Raw genomic sequence first — 16989 nt, forward strand, 5'->3', positions numbered from 1 at the left:
ATTGGCCTCAAGGCAGAAGAATGGTAAGGGCTCCGCAATGGGGGTTAAGTGAATTGCCCAGGGTCACACAGATGGGAGAGGTCACATTTGAACCCAGGACCTCCCATCTCCAGGCCTGGCTCTCAATCTACTGGGCCATGCAGCTTCCCCTCCCCCCCAACTTAATTTAAGTAAAAGAAGACAGAAGCAGTAAGTATAGAGAACTAAGGCATAGGATCAAAAGATGACCTAAAGGCAAAGAAATTTGCTAAATAAGGGTGAGGTAGAACCTTGGGAGTGTTAAGTGACAAGAGAAATTTTGCAGGAACTTTGAGTATTTAATCCCTAGGATTAGAGAGAATTTTAGCACTGAGGTAACAATGGTATAATGTAAAGAACACTGGTTCTGAAGTCAGAAGTTTTTTGTTGAGTCATTTCAGTGATATCCATCTCTTAGTGACCTCATTTGAAGTTTTCTTGGCAAAGATACTGGAAGGGTTTGCAATTTCCAGCTCATTTAACAGATGAGGAAACTGAGGCAAACAGGGTTAAGTGACTTGCCCAGGACTACAGAACTAGCAAGTGTCTGAAGCTGGATTTTAACTTAGGAAGATGAGTCTTCTTGAATCCAAGCCCAATACTCTATGCACAATGGAGCCACCTACCTGCCCCATGAAGTCAGGGGACTCCAAAATCCTGTTTCTGATACTATTTTGTATGTCCCTGGGCAAGTCAGTTAACTTTTTTGGGCCTCAGTTTCCTCATATGCAAAATGATAGAACTAGACATCTCTAGGTCTATGATCCTATGTTAATCAATCAAATGCAATTACCTGGTTGCATAGCACTAGTCTCTTTTCTTCTGTTCCTGCTGCTAGGTACACTATTCTCTTCAATGCTTGCCTGCCTGAGTTAGGCTGATATTTTATATCTATTAATGATCTCAGTTCTAATTTTTTTTTTTGGTGGTCTCCTACTATAATGAAATGTCCAATGATTTAGTAAAGAAATCAGATTATATTCCTATAGAGGAAGTGGTGGCAAACAGGAATGGTCCTATGGTATGTATAATAGATAGCATTGGGCTATGTCTGAGTTAGAAGACTGGGTGGGAAGGATCCTCAGAGGACATCTAGTCCAGTCTTTCCATGGCTAAGAAGCCCCTGAATAGTACTCCCAACAAGAAGTCATTCAGAATTTACTTGAAAATTTCCAGTGAGGCAGAAACCACAACTTCAGGGAGAACACATACATTACACTTTTGAATGTTTCCATTTGTTAGAAAGCTTTTCCTGTCATTGAATCAAAATCTGTCTCTCTGCAGAGACCTGGGACCTGGTCCCAGGCTCCATTTACAAGCTGTGTGACCTCAAATAAGATACTGTAACTTCTCCGAGCCACAGTTTCTGCATGTGTAAGAGGGGGATGAAGGTATTTGCTCTACCTATCTTTTATGGTTCTCATATGGATCAAATATGATCATAGATGTAAAGCTGGGAAAGGATGGTACAAGTCACCTGGTTCAACCTATCTCATTTTATATCTGAGGAAGCAAAGCCACAGAGAGATTAACATGTGTGAAAATACTCTAAGTATTACTCATAATTATGATAATACTTTTTAAAAGTGAGAGGGGTTGTAAAATATTAAAGGAGATAAGTCAACTTTTATACCTATAAAACCTGAGCAGCACTGTAGTGTGACAGAAAGAGTACTGGCCCTGAAAAAGAGGGCTGGGTTCAAATCCTATCTCTAAAATTTTAAAATGTATGACATCAGGGGGCAGCTGGGTAGCTCAGTGGATTGAGAACCAGGCCTAGAGACGGGAGGTCCTAGGTTCAAATCTGGCCTCAGCCACTTCCCAGCTGTGTGACCCTGGGCAAGTCACTTGACCCCCATTGCCTAGCTCTTACCACTCTTCTGCCTTGGAGCCAATACACAGTATTGACTCCAAGACGGAAGGTAAGGGTTAAAAAAAAAAAGTATGACATCCTTTCTCCAACTCCCCTCCCCAACCACTCTGGGCCTCACTTTCCTTATACCTCACAGGGTGTGTGACTGTGAACATGAAATGAGAAGGCACTTTGCAAATCTTATCATGACATATAAATGTATTTTATAAATCTCTCTCAGAGGATTCATCTGAGACCTGAGCTGTCCCTCATTAGGGTCAAAAGCAATTCTTCTGGATCTTAAATTCAGATGTCACCCCTCAGCTTGCACACAAATGGAAACACAAGCCTAATTCTATGGCTGCATTCTGCCTGACCACACTTTACCTTATTCCTACTGAAATAAGACCTTTCTTCCTGCTCACCCCAACCCCACCCCCAGTTTCATTTCAGGTCTAAGTATTGAACCTGAATCAGCAACATAATTTTGTTTTTAAAACGGCCACTGTTTTAGGGCATTTGAAGAAAAACATGGTAGAGAAACCCAGAAAAGCATTTAACCCCCTGTGACACTGAATGATGGTTATACTATAGTAGTGGTGGTGGAGCTACTCCCCTCCCCATCTCCACCATGCCTGATGACATTTTTCACATCCCTACCCCTCTGCCCAGCAGCCCAAAGGGGGTGCACAGGGGGTAAGGTGGATGGCTCACAGGAGTTTGGGCCACTCCCCTCCCCATCTCTACACTCACTGAGGATATTCCTTACTTCACCTGCCCCTCCATCCAGCAGCCCAAAGGGAGTGCTTTTTCCTTCCCCTGTGTGGGGTTAGAGGGGGGTGGGGTGCACCTGGCACTCTGGGAGAAGCAGGCACTCAGTCTGGGGTGGGGGCAGGGCCCAGCATTCCATCTCTAAAAGGTGCACCATCACAATCAAATGTAATAGACTTTTCTACCAGAAGAATACTAGCCACATCCAGAGAAAGAACTGTGGGAGCAGAAATGCATTAGAAAAATATATGATCAATCACGTAGAGTGATAGGGATGTGATTAGGGTTTTGATGTTAAAAGATTACTCTGCTGCAAATATGAATAGCATGGAAATAGGCTTTGAACAATGATACATGTATAACCCAGTGGAATTGCTTGTCAGCTTTGGGAGGGGGAATCATGAATCATATAACCATGGAAAAATATTCTTTAAAAAAAAAAAGGTTCGCCATCCCTGTACTATATAGTGTTTCATTTGGTGGTGTGACTAATTCATAGAAGGTATCTGACCTTTATTAGGAAAACTCTGCTAGATGTTTCTGATTGGCCCCTTTGGGATGGGAATTGGGTACCACAATCTAGAATCTTTTCAGCTTTGCAGCTTCAGAAACTGAAATTTTATCACTTTAATTAAGGAAGGGTTGAGCTTGAGGAACTGAATTATGCTAATGAAGTTCAAGAGATAAAATTATAATCCAGAATGCCAATTTATTAATTTACAGTAGGGAAAAATGCGTCTACCTAGTAACTAGAATATTCATGTCCATTACTGAGAACATCTAGGAAAATAGTAATAATGAAAAGTTTTATTTGTAAGTAAAAGAAATTGAGTAGTTGTGTGGGAGATTTGTATCTCATCCAAATCAAAGATTTTTGGGTTTCTTTCTCCTTGAGGGTAGGTCTTTTGATTTGGGGAGAGGTATCCCTAGAGCTTAGCACTGTGTCTGACATATAGTAGTAATAAATGTTTGCTGACTGACATGAAGGCAGAAGACAAGATTCAACTTCTCACCCAAGTTTAAATCTACCAAATGAGTTCATGGGCAAACCAAACTGTAACAGAGCATTTTCATGTTCTTAAAATAGCAAAAATGACTTTCAATATGTATCCAAAAATGCTTCCCAAAAAAATCTGCCCTAAAGTTAAAATGTGAAAATATTTTTTTTTCCAGACAAAAAAATTCTGGACATTGAAGACCTCAAAGCCAGTGATTATATCTTTCCATCTGAGATTGGGCTAGATACATTTTATTTTATTTTTAAAACCCTTGCCTTCCGTCTTGGAATCAATACTGTGTATTGGTTCCAAGGCAGAAGAGTGGTAAGGGCTAGGCAATGGGGGTCAAGTGACTTGCCCAGGGTCACACAGCTGGAAAGTGTCTGAGGTCAAATTTGAACCTAGGACCTCCTGTCTCTAGGTCTGGCTCTCAATACACTGAGCTACCCAGCTGCCCCCTAGATACATTTTAACAAGTTAAGAGGAGAAGGAATTTGACTTAGTGGGGAAATGTCTGAATTCCATGTCAAGGAGACTTTTAGGGGTCTAGGTGACTTTCTCCCTGTGCCCCATTCCCATCTCTTACAAGTCTAAAGATAAGATCATGAAATCATAGCTGGGGTCTATCCTAGTATCTAATTCACTTTTCTTCAATACCATCTTTTAAGTCATCAAAACTTTCTCTCCTATCCTTGCTTCAAATTTCTGGATATATAATTTCCAGTGTTTCCATTTATATTACTTTTGTTACATTTAGAGCAAACTGTTACCCTTAATATCAGTAAACCATCTCTACAACACAAACTATGTGACTTCAGGGACAAATTAAGGAAAACAAATAAACCTATCCATTGTATGATGATTCTTACTATGGGACAGATTCTTCTGGACTCAGTTTACAAGGGGGTATTACACACCCTTTGGACTTTTACTACTGAAGGTCAGCCCACAGCACAGTAAATTAGTAGGATAGAACTAGAATTAAAGAGAAAAAAATCCACCCCACCCCTTCACATAGAGAAAATCATCACAACCATTAAACAATGGCTCACCTCAACTTTAACATCATCTTAGTGGTCTCTAAAAACTGAGAATTTGTAGGGGGTACTATTTGGGAGGGGCAAGGACTATTACCATTACTACCACCACCACCACCACCACCACCACCACCACCACCACCACCACCACCACCATCACCATCACCATCACCATCACCCTTTCCAGAGCAGAGGGAAAGGTGTTGCCCTCCCTCACAGTGCTTTGCTCTATTGGATTCCAGATTTATTTAAATGTTCTTACTCCAAAATGTGATTATATTTTTGCTAAATCTTATCAATTCTAAAATTCCATCCCCAGGGCATCTCTGACAACCCTCCCCTTCTCTCTACTCATATTGCAAACCCCAGCTTCTCACTCCCATCGCCTTTAGTCAGGACTACTGCAATTAACTCCAGTTTGTTCTCCCTGCCTGTCAAACCATTTCTCAATTGGGCTGAAATGGTATCATTCCTAAAGCCTGGGTCTAACCAACCAATACAGTAGGAAGCAGCTAGGTGGCCCAGTCAATAGAGAACCAGGCTAGAGACAGCCAGTTCTGGGTTCAACTGTGACTTCAGACACTTCCTATCTGTGTGACTCCAGGCAAGTCATTTGTCTTAATCCATTAGAGAAGGAAATGTCAAACCACTCTAGCAACTTTGCCAAGAAAACCCCCTGGATACTATGAGGTCACAGGAAAGAGTCCTGTGTAATTGAACAACTATGATACTCCTTTTCTAAATCAACTACAGAGTTTCCTTCATTTAACTCTAGAAACTGATACATTTCTCTGGCATTTCAAATTCTTGACAAGCTGCCTCCAGCCTATCTTTCTAGACTTAGTAGAATATTCTCCATCACCAGCAATGTTTTTTAAAGCAACTGCCAAATGGAAATGGTATTCAAAAGAAAATGATGTTTCAATCCCTTACAAAAGATTCATATGGCATTGTTAATCTTTTTTTTTTAATCCTTATTTTCTGTCTTAGAATAGATACTGAGTATCAGCTCCAAGGAAGAGTAGTAGAAAGGGCTAGGCAAAGGACTTGCCCAGGGAGTGTTGAAGTCAAATTTGGATCTAGGACCTCCTGTCTCCAGGCCTAGCTTTCTATCCACTGAGAAACCTAGATACTTCTACTGTTAATCTTTTAATGCTTGTTCCACCACTTCTCCTCCTCCGTGATGGTAGATGCCTACATAATAAAATATATAATAAATAATATATACATAATAAAAGTATATATATTTGTGTTTTATAAATGTATGTGTTTATAAGATATAATGTACTTATATATTAGGTTAATGATATAGTATTTTTAGCAATTTATAATATTTAAAACATATATAATATACATTTATAAAATTTTAAAATATTATGTGTATATATTAAGGTACATACCAAACACATACATCCTAGCCACTGTGAAAAAAGATTGAGTCCAAAAACAGACATCATGCCTATGTGATGTTTATAATTTTTGTCAGACTTATACTAAATAACTTGCTTATTCTCCTAACAGAATAGAAAAAATAAAACATGAATACTTCAAAAAAAAAGAATAAAATCAATATATCTTGCCAAAGAAATAATAGTATCTGTTCACGGCACTGTAGTGATAAGATGCCTTCTACAGTTATTAAAGTTTGTGAGCAACTCCTGGGACAGTAATGCTCAAGATAGTTAAAACAATCCTCTCAGCAAATGCAAATCCCAGAAGACAGTTGGCATTTGTGTTACATAACCCTTCTCAGGTTCTGTTTTAGTTCCTGAAGTCCCCCAGCATTTTCTGGGATAGTAGTGCCCATGGTACAATAATTTTCCCAGAAGACTAATCTGTAGGGACAGTGGTGTTTGTGTTATATTAACCCCGTATCTACTGGAGTTCAGTAGATACTATGTTGGTACTTTTTAAAGGTGTACAGGGGTCACAGCTGATATCCCTTCCACATTGAGATTTTCCCCATTGGAGTTTTAATATATTGTGGGTCAGCATAAGAAATTAAATGCAAATTCTGGGGGAGCTTTGCAGAAGCTGTAGACAATAGAAGGCCAGCAGAAGATCTAGAAAAAGTTTAGAAACTATATATCGTCTAAGATGAAATACTTAACCCAAATTTTACAATAAAGTAAACACCCCATAAAAGAAAAAGAAAAAAAATTCAGATTTCTTCTGTAGTACAAAGGGAAGACCAAAAAAAAATTTATGTATGGGAATGCCACGCCTCTAACTCTTGTGTTGTGGAAGGGATACCTATATACCCTTGTATGCAGGCACTTTATATTTCCAAATCATCTGAAAAATGTCTTTATATTAAGCCTTTGGAGTGTGTGTGTGTCTGTATGTGTATACATATATACACACATATATACTGTAAAAATAAAAAGGGGGACTGTAAAAACTAATATAGGCAATGAATTTGATCAAATACAGTTACAAAAATATATACATACACACACACCAGATGGGCAGGTAAGAAATATAATAACCATTGAAAATTTAAAAACCAACCACAAAATTGATTCTTTAAAACAAGACTTAAGAACTCATTAAAAAAAAAAAAACTTAGGATGTTGACCATGTATAATTTTATGCAAATAGATAAAAAATAATGAACTAATTCTGGCCCTGATCCAAGTTTCCTTCTTGCTATCCCCTGGTATAACTTTATGAATTAAGGCAGAAGAGAAAAACTGTTAGAAAAAGGAAATATAACACAAACCCTACCAAGTCAAGGTATAATAAATAATAGATCAGAACACCAGAATAGTCATCATCAGCACTGCATGAACCTTATGAGCAAAGAAAGCAACAGTCTACGATTCTGGGAAGTAGAGAGAAAGCCAGTTCAATTATTTGGTCAATTATTTTGTATTACTTCTGATCCTAAAATCAAGGGAAATCCAAGGACCAAGCTTCATGATCATTCATTGGGAACCTTTCCCTTGTCAAATACTCATTTTGTGAGAAGTTCAAAGTCAACCCATTTTGGTCCACTCTTTCTAAAATTACTAATGGTCTAAAAAAGCTCCCTTATATTCTCCACTTATGCTCAGAATTCAATTCAAAATCCATTCCCTTTCATTTGAGTTAGATGTTAGGCACGGTAACACCATAATCTCCTAAAAATCAAAGTTTTTAATGGCTCAAATTGCACCAGAATGACACATTATGGCCACCAGCAGGCTGTAACATTTCTCAAATTGACCAATGCATTAGAAGTGGTGTCAGGACTATTAAGAAAATGTATTAGGCGAAAATTACTATATGAACCTATGAAAGCCAGAGATAAAGAGGTGGACTCCTTGAATGCTATGTTGGTATCCAGAAAATGCAAAAAGACCTAAAGCAAGGCCTCCAGGGAATTGCAGATTCTTTAACATGCTCTGAATTAAAATTCATTTGTGTTGGGAAGTCAACATTTAAAATGTTCACTTCCTGACTTCCCTAAATTGGTTAATTATAAGCATGCAAAGTGCTTTGCAAATCTAGCCACTGACAGCTAATTAATGGGTCCAGGATGAACAAAGCTTCTAAGAAGGACCTTTAAGAGAATCTGAACAAAAATCGCACAGGATAGGAAGGCTTGGCTAGGTTAAACTATCCAACAAAGTGGTCTTCCATCACTGAGATCACGGATCCATTAAATGGACTGAAGATGTCGGGCATTTTGGTTAACTAAAACAACTCAAGGCAGAAGGTGCACAACACTATAAACTTAATCCTCCCAAAGGTATTTACATTAGCAGAGAAGTAAGAAATCCAAAAGAATCCCTATTTGGTAGAATGTTTCAAGTATACAAGACCTCTGGACCTCCTTTCATCTCCATATCTTCTCACGTTACCACACAAGGATAAGACTTGGTTTTTCCCTAGAACATGAGGTACCCTCCCCTGCAATAGCTCTTTTTTTAATCTAAGCTTCCCGAAATCTACTCTTCTAGTAATAGAAATACAGGATTGTCTCTAGCATTCCCATTTGGGATATCCATGACTATTTCTTCTTTGCAAGGTATAACTCTTTGCCACAGTCTATCCCAGCAAGTCTGAAAAGTGCAGCCATCCATATTGACCCATTCTGGTATTTAAATCTCCATTTTCTTTCTTACCCTTACTCAAAGCCTTTTGCCTCCTCCAGAAAAGATGTTAGCTTGCTTTAAATGTGCAATTGGGTGACTAGTCCCTTCAGCAGGCAGGCAAACACTGTACAATTCTGCAATTATATCTGCACTAATATCTATAGAAGGGCTAGAGTTCTGGAATGGAACCAACAGAACTTTTGTGGCTTCTCATGAAAATTCTTACTGTTATCTGATGTAGCAAATAGTCTATTCACTCCTAACCATTGGCCACTGCCAGTTCTTGGTCACCTCTTGCTCATTTGCCCAGGTATGAGTCATCGGTAATGGGTCCTAGCCTACTCCAAGCCAAACTGTAACCAATAAAGGTCTTCTTCCTAATGTACTGGTTGTGACCAAAGCTTTCATTAGATCCCCAGGACTGATTGAATAAATGCCTACCTTCCAACTCCCAGCATTCAGGGCTCTCCATAATTTGCCATTATCCTTTCTTTCAGTATTATCTTCCCCTATTTCACTCTTCAACCCTTGGAAGAGTAGAAATATTACTAGATTGGGAGTCAGGAGATCTGAGTTCTCCTGGTCTACTTTCAGCCAGGTTATTTTCTTTTCTCTCTACAAGTCCCAATCTAATGAGGACAACAGACTAAATCAGTGGTTTTCTAACTATTGTCCAGAAATCCCCTTTCAAAGGAGCCATGAAGTCAAAATTATTTTCACAATAATACTAAGATATTCCTATTTCTAATACAGTCAATATTTATAGATATTATCCCATATAAACAATAACTCTAGGGGAGAGGTTCTCAACAAATTATATCATAAAAAGCACATGAGCTCCAAAAGTTTGAGAACTGCTAGACTAATGTTCTAAACTTTGTTCTAGCACTAATCATTCTATTATTCCATGAACAAGTCAGAGTATTCACCATTCTTCAAATACGTCATCCTTTATTTCCATTATCCAACCTCCACCTTTTTATTTAAGCAGTTCCTCCCACCTGAAATGCCTTTCTTTCCTTATCCTAGATCAACCTACAATCCAACTCTTTGCCATCTTTCAAGGCTCATTTCACATAATCTCTTTTACAAAGACTTCATTAATTCCCTGTGTCAAAAGATATGCCTCTCGTCTCTGCACTCCCATGGAACTTTGGACTTCTCACATTCCATTCTCCGGAGCAATAGTTATCCCATCTCTATGTTCATATCCTTACTAGACTGTAATGTAAACTCATTAATAAATACTTAATTAATTTAAACAATTAATAAAAAAAGACAAGGAAAATATCTTATTCATATTGTCTTCCATATAGTCTGTTCTCAAAATGTTTATTAAATGAATAAGAAAAAATTAAGAATTCTTGTATTCAATTTAACTAATTCAATTTTAAGCCACTTAAACCAATGTCCTTATTTTTACCATAAACTTTTGCTGTGTTAACTCTAAATTTTCACTTAAACTGATTACCATAAACTATTTACAGGTGGTGATTCATAAAAGAAACGTTTTCTTTTGTATATATTCATATACATAATTGTGATCTGCTTCCCTAACCCCATAGAAAGTAAGCTCTTTGAAGACAGGAGACTCAGTAGCCTTAATATTTGGCATGGTGCCTGGGACAGAATAGATACTTAATAACTATGTGTTTGGTTAAAAGTCAAATTCTGGAAAGATTTTTTTTTAACATTTTAACAGCTCAGATCAGTGAAAACTATTTGTTAGAATTAGCAGTGTTCCTGGCTCTATGATTTTAGATTCCAGAAGTTTCTGACTAATGATAAAAATCACCAACAATAATTTAAGAAGGTCTGTATGTTAAGATTTCATGGGATAAATTCCCTTACGCAATTGATTCAGATGCCTACTCTAGCACATTGTGCAGTCTAGAACAGAAAGTGAAAACCATTGTTCAGATAATTACCTGGACCCTTAAAACTGTTCAAAGCTATGAATGATGCTGAGACAGGAAGCAGGGATAGAAACTAGACCTAGGATTTGATTAGAGATTACAGAGAGCTGCCTGGTGAAAAGATTTCCTTTACCAGTGTAAATTGGCACCTTCTCTGTTATCCTAAAGGCAGTGGTGTCAAACTCTAATAGAAAGGGGGTGACTAATATTGACTAAGTTTTAAAATGTGGCATCAGTTTAATTGAGTTTTTACTTATTTTGATAACTATTTCTCAATTGCATTTTAATCTCTTTACATGGGGGAAGGAGAGAGAAGAAAATTGCTAGGTTTAGAGTCAGGGATTTGGGTTCAAATTCAAACCTTTGTCACTCAGAATCTCTTTGGCATCAAATGTCCTCATCTGTAAAATAAAATCGAGCACCAGGATTGGAGTAAAAAAGATCTGAGTTCAAATCCAGCCTTGGACACATATTAGTTGTGTAAACCTGGGCAAGTCACTCAGCTCTTTTTGCCTCAGTTGTCTCATTTTTAAAAATGAACTGGAGGAGGAAATGGCAAATAATTCTATTATCTTTGCCAAGAAAACCCCAAATGGGTTTCACACAAAAGTCAAACACACCGACAAAAACTGAACATCAAAATAAAGGGACTACTTGATCTTTAAAGTAGCTTTCAATTCTAATATATGAAACTATACAAAAATAATATCAGTTTTATTTGATTATCTTCTCCCATTACAATAAAATTTTGCTTTGTTTTCCACATCTTTTCACTTAGAATCTAAGCTTAAAAAATTATAGATATTGGGGCAGCTAGGTAGCTCAGTGGATTGAGAACCAGGCCTAGAGATGGGAGGTCCTAGGTTCAAATTTGACCTCAGACACTTCCCAGCTGTGTGACCCTGGGCAAGTCACTTAACCCCCATTGCCTAGCCCTTACCACTCTTCTGCCTTGGAACCAATACACAGTATTGACTCCAAGATGTAAGGTAAGGGTTTTAAAAAAAAAATTATAGTTATGTTATGAGATGATTGATAATATATATGTATATACAACTGCCTTTAGAGTTTTGCATATGTACCAGAGAGAGAGCTAAGAAAAAGTGCAAGCCTTTTGCTTGTTTGCATGTCAACCTATTAAAAAGTAAACCAGAGAAAGCAAACTCAATGTTATTGTTAACAGCATTAACACTTCAACACTACTGTGGCAAACAAAGAAAGTATCAGCTCCACTCCAATATAAAACGTTAGCACTATCTTAAAAGACCTGTGGAAGGGGGGAGTTGAAGAGCCATCACATATCATTTCTGTCCCAAATATCAGATTATTCACCCAAGAAAAGGAATCCTTATTTAAACAGAATATTTATGGTAGGGCCAGCATTTTGGATCTGCACCCAAATAAACCAAACAACTCATCACCGCTCACTTTAAAAATCACTTGTGCTGAAGTTTTGAGAAAGCACCTTGAGATATCCTAACCCAATTCAGCTCCATCTACAGTCTTAAGAGGAAGAGGAAAACCTGAGTCCACACCGACATCACTTAACGCCCACGTAGAGTATGAGAAAAGAAACAGTTCCTCACGAAGATATTAACTTTTTAAAAAGGTGCAATGGCGCGACACTGACCCGTGAGAATTATTTTCAGGTCCCATTCAAGAGACAGGCCAGGCAACAAGAAATGGGGCTCCATAGTCAAGCGACTGCCTCTTAAACCGGAAAGATCACAGGATACAGCTAACAGGTGCAATACAATAGTTGGATTATTTTAAGCGGTAACTGCGGATTCTCTAAAGATCTATTTCCTACTAGCCCTTGAGGAATAACTACTCTATAGACTGGCCCAAGTCCACAGCTACATTCCCCCAAACTGAAGTATAAAGTCAAGTTATCTCCTTTACCTAATTAACAGGCGACTCTGGAATGTCAAAAGTCTGAGGAGGTTTGGGGGCTGGCATTTCCAAGCTGTACTGTTATTCTATAACCAGTGACTCTCAAAAAGAAGGGGAGGGGGCGGAGAAATTGGCAAGGTATTTCCCATCAAAATCCAATTTCTGCCAGTATCCTCTCAAGTAGCCTTGAGAAAGCAGTGGCTTAATCTCTCCTTTCAGTAAATGGGAGTGAGCAGTCTCACAATGACCTGCCCTAAAATGGTTGCAAATAAACTGTAATCCCTTCAGTAATTAATTATGTGATATAAATAAAAATCCCACGATTCCCCCCACTCACACGAAAAGTGAGAATGCCAACCCAGGACAGGAGGAAAAGAAAATAAAGGCCAGCACCCCGTCACCAGCTGCCCCAGCCGAAGGCAAACTTTTACTGATCTGAGTGTCCCTCCCACCCCCTCTCCCAGCACCTCCTCTTACCCTCTCGAAACCGTAACCCCAGAGGCTCTCGGCTGAAGGCACTTGCTTCTCCGAGAAGCAGCCGCCCAGAGAGAGCCCTCGCCGCCGCCTCCGGGCGCTCTGCAGCAGCAGCTCCCTGGGCGCCGAGACACCGACCCTCCCCAGGCTCCCGGAGGCCGTAGACTCGGGGGAGGGGTGAGAGAATCCGCTAGAAAGTTTCTTCCCGCGCCTGCCCCCCGCCCTCGGTCTCCTCTCCAGGTGCTCAGCGTTCCACGAGCCCGCTTGCGATCGTGCCCGTGCCAAAGGCTGGAAGCAGCGGGGCTAGCCTGTCAGTCTACCACTCGGCCGCGCGAGACGTGCCCCCTCTCCCCGCCCGCTGTACCTGGGTAATGCGGCAGCAGCGCGGGAGGGAGGGAGAGCTTGGCCGAGCTAGGCTGGGCAGGGCAGGGCTAGGCTGAGCTGGGCTGGGCTGGGCTGGGCTGGGCTGGGCTGGGCTGGCTGGCTGGCTGGCGTTGCGGTTCCACTCCCCACGTCCCCTCTGAGCCGGCCCCCAGCGCCTCTGCTCCGCTCTCCAATCCTCACCGCGCCGTGCGCCCTGCACTCCGCGACCAGCAGCAGATGCCGGTGCCCGAACCCCGCCGTGCCTGACATCATTCATTCTCCTGCACTTTCCCCCCACCCCCCTCCCGCCCACTCGGTGGCTAAAGCCTGACTCACCCGGGGCCGCTGCTGCCGCTGAAGCTGCGGCCGCAGGGACTGTTCCGGCGCAGGGCTGAGCCTGCAAAACCGGTGAGACTTCTCAAGGAGCGCCCACCTACCTGGCCCGCCCCTTCTCCCTGAGCCAGGGCCACCAAGAAGCTGGGGGCCGCCCTCTTTCTGGGTCACTGACGGGGGGACCGCGCAGCTGCGGGGCCAGGCCCCGGGAAAGTTGTGCCGTCGCCACTCCCGGCGAAGTTCCTCGGGTAGGGCCTGGGAGGGAACCCCGACCCGAGTCCTGGTCCGCCCCGGGCCTGCTTCAGGAAATGCCTCCTGACAGCAGAGGGAGGGAGTGTCCGCGCTCACTTAAGCACCACGAGGCAGGCTGGGCCGGGCGTGTTTATTTAAAGGGTGTTCCCTCCTCCCTTCGCCGAGATCTGGAGGGCTTGAGCTGGCCTGGAGTTCCCGGAGAGGCTACCGGCCCACGCTCATGAGGGGCTGCGGGGGCTGGCGTGGTCGGTCGCTCCAGTTATGACCAAGCCACATTGGCAGCTAGCTCGAGGTGTGTCAGCCGTCCCCAGCGGGCGTGAACTCGCCGCCCCAGCTCACAGCAGACCGAAGTGCCCTCCACTTTAATGAGGGTTAAGTATTCTTCTGCTTTTTATGACTAACAACTGCAATTCATCCTGGGGACGGATTTGTTTTGTGTTTTTAGGAAGAGAAATCGGTAACCAAAATAAACACTCGAATGTGGTATTGTTGGGCTGATTCCTCCAGCAGAAAGAAAGGAGCCCCCCCAGCTTTTTCCACTGCGCGTTTTTGTGTCTCTGTGTGACCGTGTGTGACTCACTGACTCGTATTTCTCGGGAGCTCATCAGTAACACCATTATTGGAAGCAGTGTTACTCTTATTATAAAAAGAATAAGCTTAAAAAAAAAAGTTACCAGTTTTTAGGATACTTTTAGAGATGGCAGCTTCAGAGGTTTCTTTTAGAAGGTTGCTTTCTGGCAGAAACTAACCAGTCTAGGAGTTTGAAGAGATCATTCTTATTGATAACTGACCTGAAAGCTTGTGTTGACTGCGAGTTGTGGTTCTATATTTGCCATGGACACAATCACTAGAGAACAACAATGTATTGACAAGTGGCCCTCCTTGCCTACTTCTCTTGGTTCATAATGCCCAGAAGAAATTCTCACTCACTGTAAAACAGGCATTGAAGAGCAGCTGTCAGAAAACCGGCAGAATTCTGCCCTCCTTCCCATCCTCAGCTCTCACCCTCTCCAATTCCCTTTTGAGTGTGTCAAGTCTCCTAGTAGTTATTGTGTAAAGAAACCAGTAAACAGAAGAAAGCAACACACATTGGAAATTCGTGGTCTGGCCCCCATTATATTCATGCTCCTTTCTAAGAGCAACTGATTTTCCGAGTTGTTTTTAGTCTCAGGCATTTTGCCCAGAAGGCAATAGTAAGTCCGTTCACTTGCTAAGTGGTGGTCAGAGTTAATGGAACTACAAGCTAAATGCTTTTACAAATGAACCGGGACCAGGTTCATAGGTACAGGTTCTTTTCCCATTAGTACCAAATAAGGTCATATTTCTAGAGCTGGAGGAATGGATCTTAACTAGCCTAGAGCCCTCATTTTAAAGATGATGAAAGTGAAGCCTAGGAAGGTCAGATGACCCAAGGTCACAGAGGTAGAAAACTGCAGAGGTGGGATTGGAACCCAGATCTCATTAAACCTATTTATTTATGCATACTATATTTAATGCTCTGTTCTTGGGAAGTGGTGAGGAGGGCATGCAAAGATAAGTAAGATATGAACTGAGGAGAGGCAGCCCTGGAGTAGTAGATAGCTGGCTTTAAAGATAGGAAGACATTTTCAAAATCTCCCTCTGATATATACTGGTTAGTGTAACTCTGGGTAAGTCTCTAGAAGCAGCTAGATGGTGAGCACTAGACAAGGGACCAGGTCAGGACCTGGGTTCAAATTCAGTTTCAGTTACTAGTAGTGTGAGCCTTGGGCAAATCACTGAACCTCTTGTTTGCCTCAGTTTCCTCAATTGTAAAATGAAGATAATAATAGCACTTATCTCCCAGGGTTGTTGTCAGAATCAAATGAGATCTAATTTATGAAGTACCTAGCAGTGTTTGGTACATAGCAGGTGCCAAATAAATGTATAATTTCACTTCTTAGCTGTGTGGCCCTGGGAAAATCATTTACTTCCAACCACCTAGCCCTTACCACTCTTCTGCCTTGGTACTAATACACAATATTGATTCTAAAACAGAAGGTAAGGGTTTCATTTTTTTTATCCCTTATCCTAAGGATTTAAAGAATGCTTGATTTCTTCCTTCTTTAAGCAACTCTCTAAGACTATACTAATAACAATTAACTGAGGTCATGCTCCATTTTTCTATATTTCTATGGCTTGCAAAGCATGATAAATATTCTATTATATACAATATATTTTGCATATATTATAATATATTCTCTGTAATTATATATTATGTTATATATAATAATCCATATATGTGACATCTATAACAGTATATTGTATATTATAATGCTTATTGATAATATAGTACATATATTATAACATATTATATGAATAGTTTATATAGTATACATATAAAGGTTTCCTCACCACAACCATGTAAAGTAGGTGCTCTTATTGTCCTCATTTCTATAATTGGGAAACTGAGGCTGAGGAAGGATAAATGAGTCACATAATTCATGAATATTTCAGGAGAGATTTGAATTCAGGGGTTCCTGACTCTAAATCCACAATTCTCTCCATAACTCCATGTGACCACCAGTTAAGGATGACTGAATGGACAATCAGTTGTAGAGGAGGTCCCACCCTGCACTGGTAGAGGAGGATTTTGTTGTCCAGAGAGTTTGCCATGCCAAAACAGAAGGTACAGTCCAGAAAGGAACAAAGACATCTCTGATGTCCATCGAGTAGGAAGAGACATAACAGACATCTGAATAAATGGAATACCAATTGTATTTGCATAAGAAAAGGATAACATGCTGGGTTAGATGAGGAAGACACCAAAATTGAGAAATAGTTTTTCAATTTTTCAATGACTTTCTGCCCTCTTCAGGACCTCAGCTGGAGACAGGAAGGGGGAGGTTTCCTAAAGGAGATGACCTTTACCTGGGACCGTGAAGGCTGATCTGCTCTGCAATATCAGGTAACCTCCTCCTTCTGGTCTCAGAATGATGAGGGTATTGGGCCACAAGATTTCTTTTCTACCTGTATAACATTCAG

General features: G+C 40.8%; 2 protein-coding genes across 7 annotated transcripts in view; one reads left to right on the forward strand and one right to left on the reverse strand.

Moving 5' to 3' along the window:
* Window positions 1-14082, reverse strand: part of SGMS2 (sphingomyelin synthase 2) — a 121727-nt gene extending 107645 nt beyond the window's left edge. For 2 of the 6 annotated variants that reach the window (XM_056803106.1, XM_016423013.2), the window contains exon 1: window positions 13839-14082. The gene's annotated coding sequence lies outside the window, so the exon portion shown is untranslated. Of the gene's footprint in view, window positions 1-13041; window positions 13517-13737 lie in introns of those variants that run through there. The other 4 variants (XM_016423014.2, XM_016423012.2, XM_056803108.1 and 1 more) reach the window with 4 other exon arrangements.
* Window positions 13587-16989, forward strand: part of PAPSS1 (3'-phosphoadenosine 5'-phosphosulfate synthase 1) — a 281936-nt gene continuing 278533 nt past the window's right edge. The window contains exons 1-2 of the mRNA XM_056803105.1: window positions 13587-13809; window positions 16823-16912. The gene's annotated coding sequence lies outside the window, so the exon portion shown is untranslated. The remainder of the gene's footprint in view (window positions 13810-16822; window positions 16913-16989) is intronic.

Source organism: Monodelphis domestica, chromosome 6 (assembly GCF_027887165.1).
Source record: "Monodelphis domestica isolate mMonDom1 chromosome 6, mMonDom1.pri, whole genome shotgun sequence".
Lineage (NCBI taxonomy): Eukaryota > Metazoa > Chordata > Mammalia > Didelphimorphia > Didelphidae > Monodelphis > Monodelphis domestica.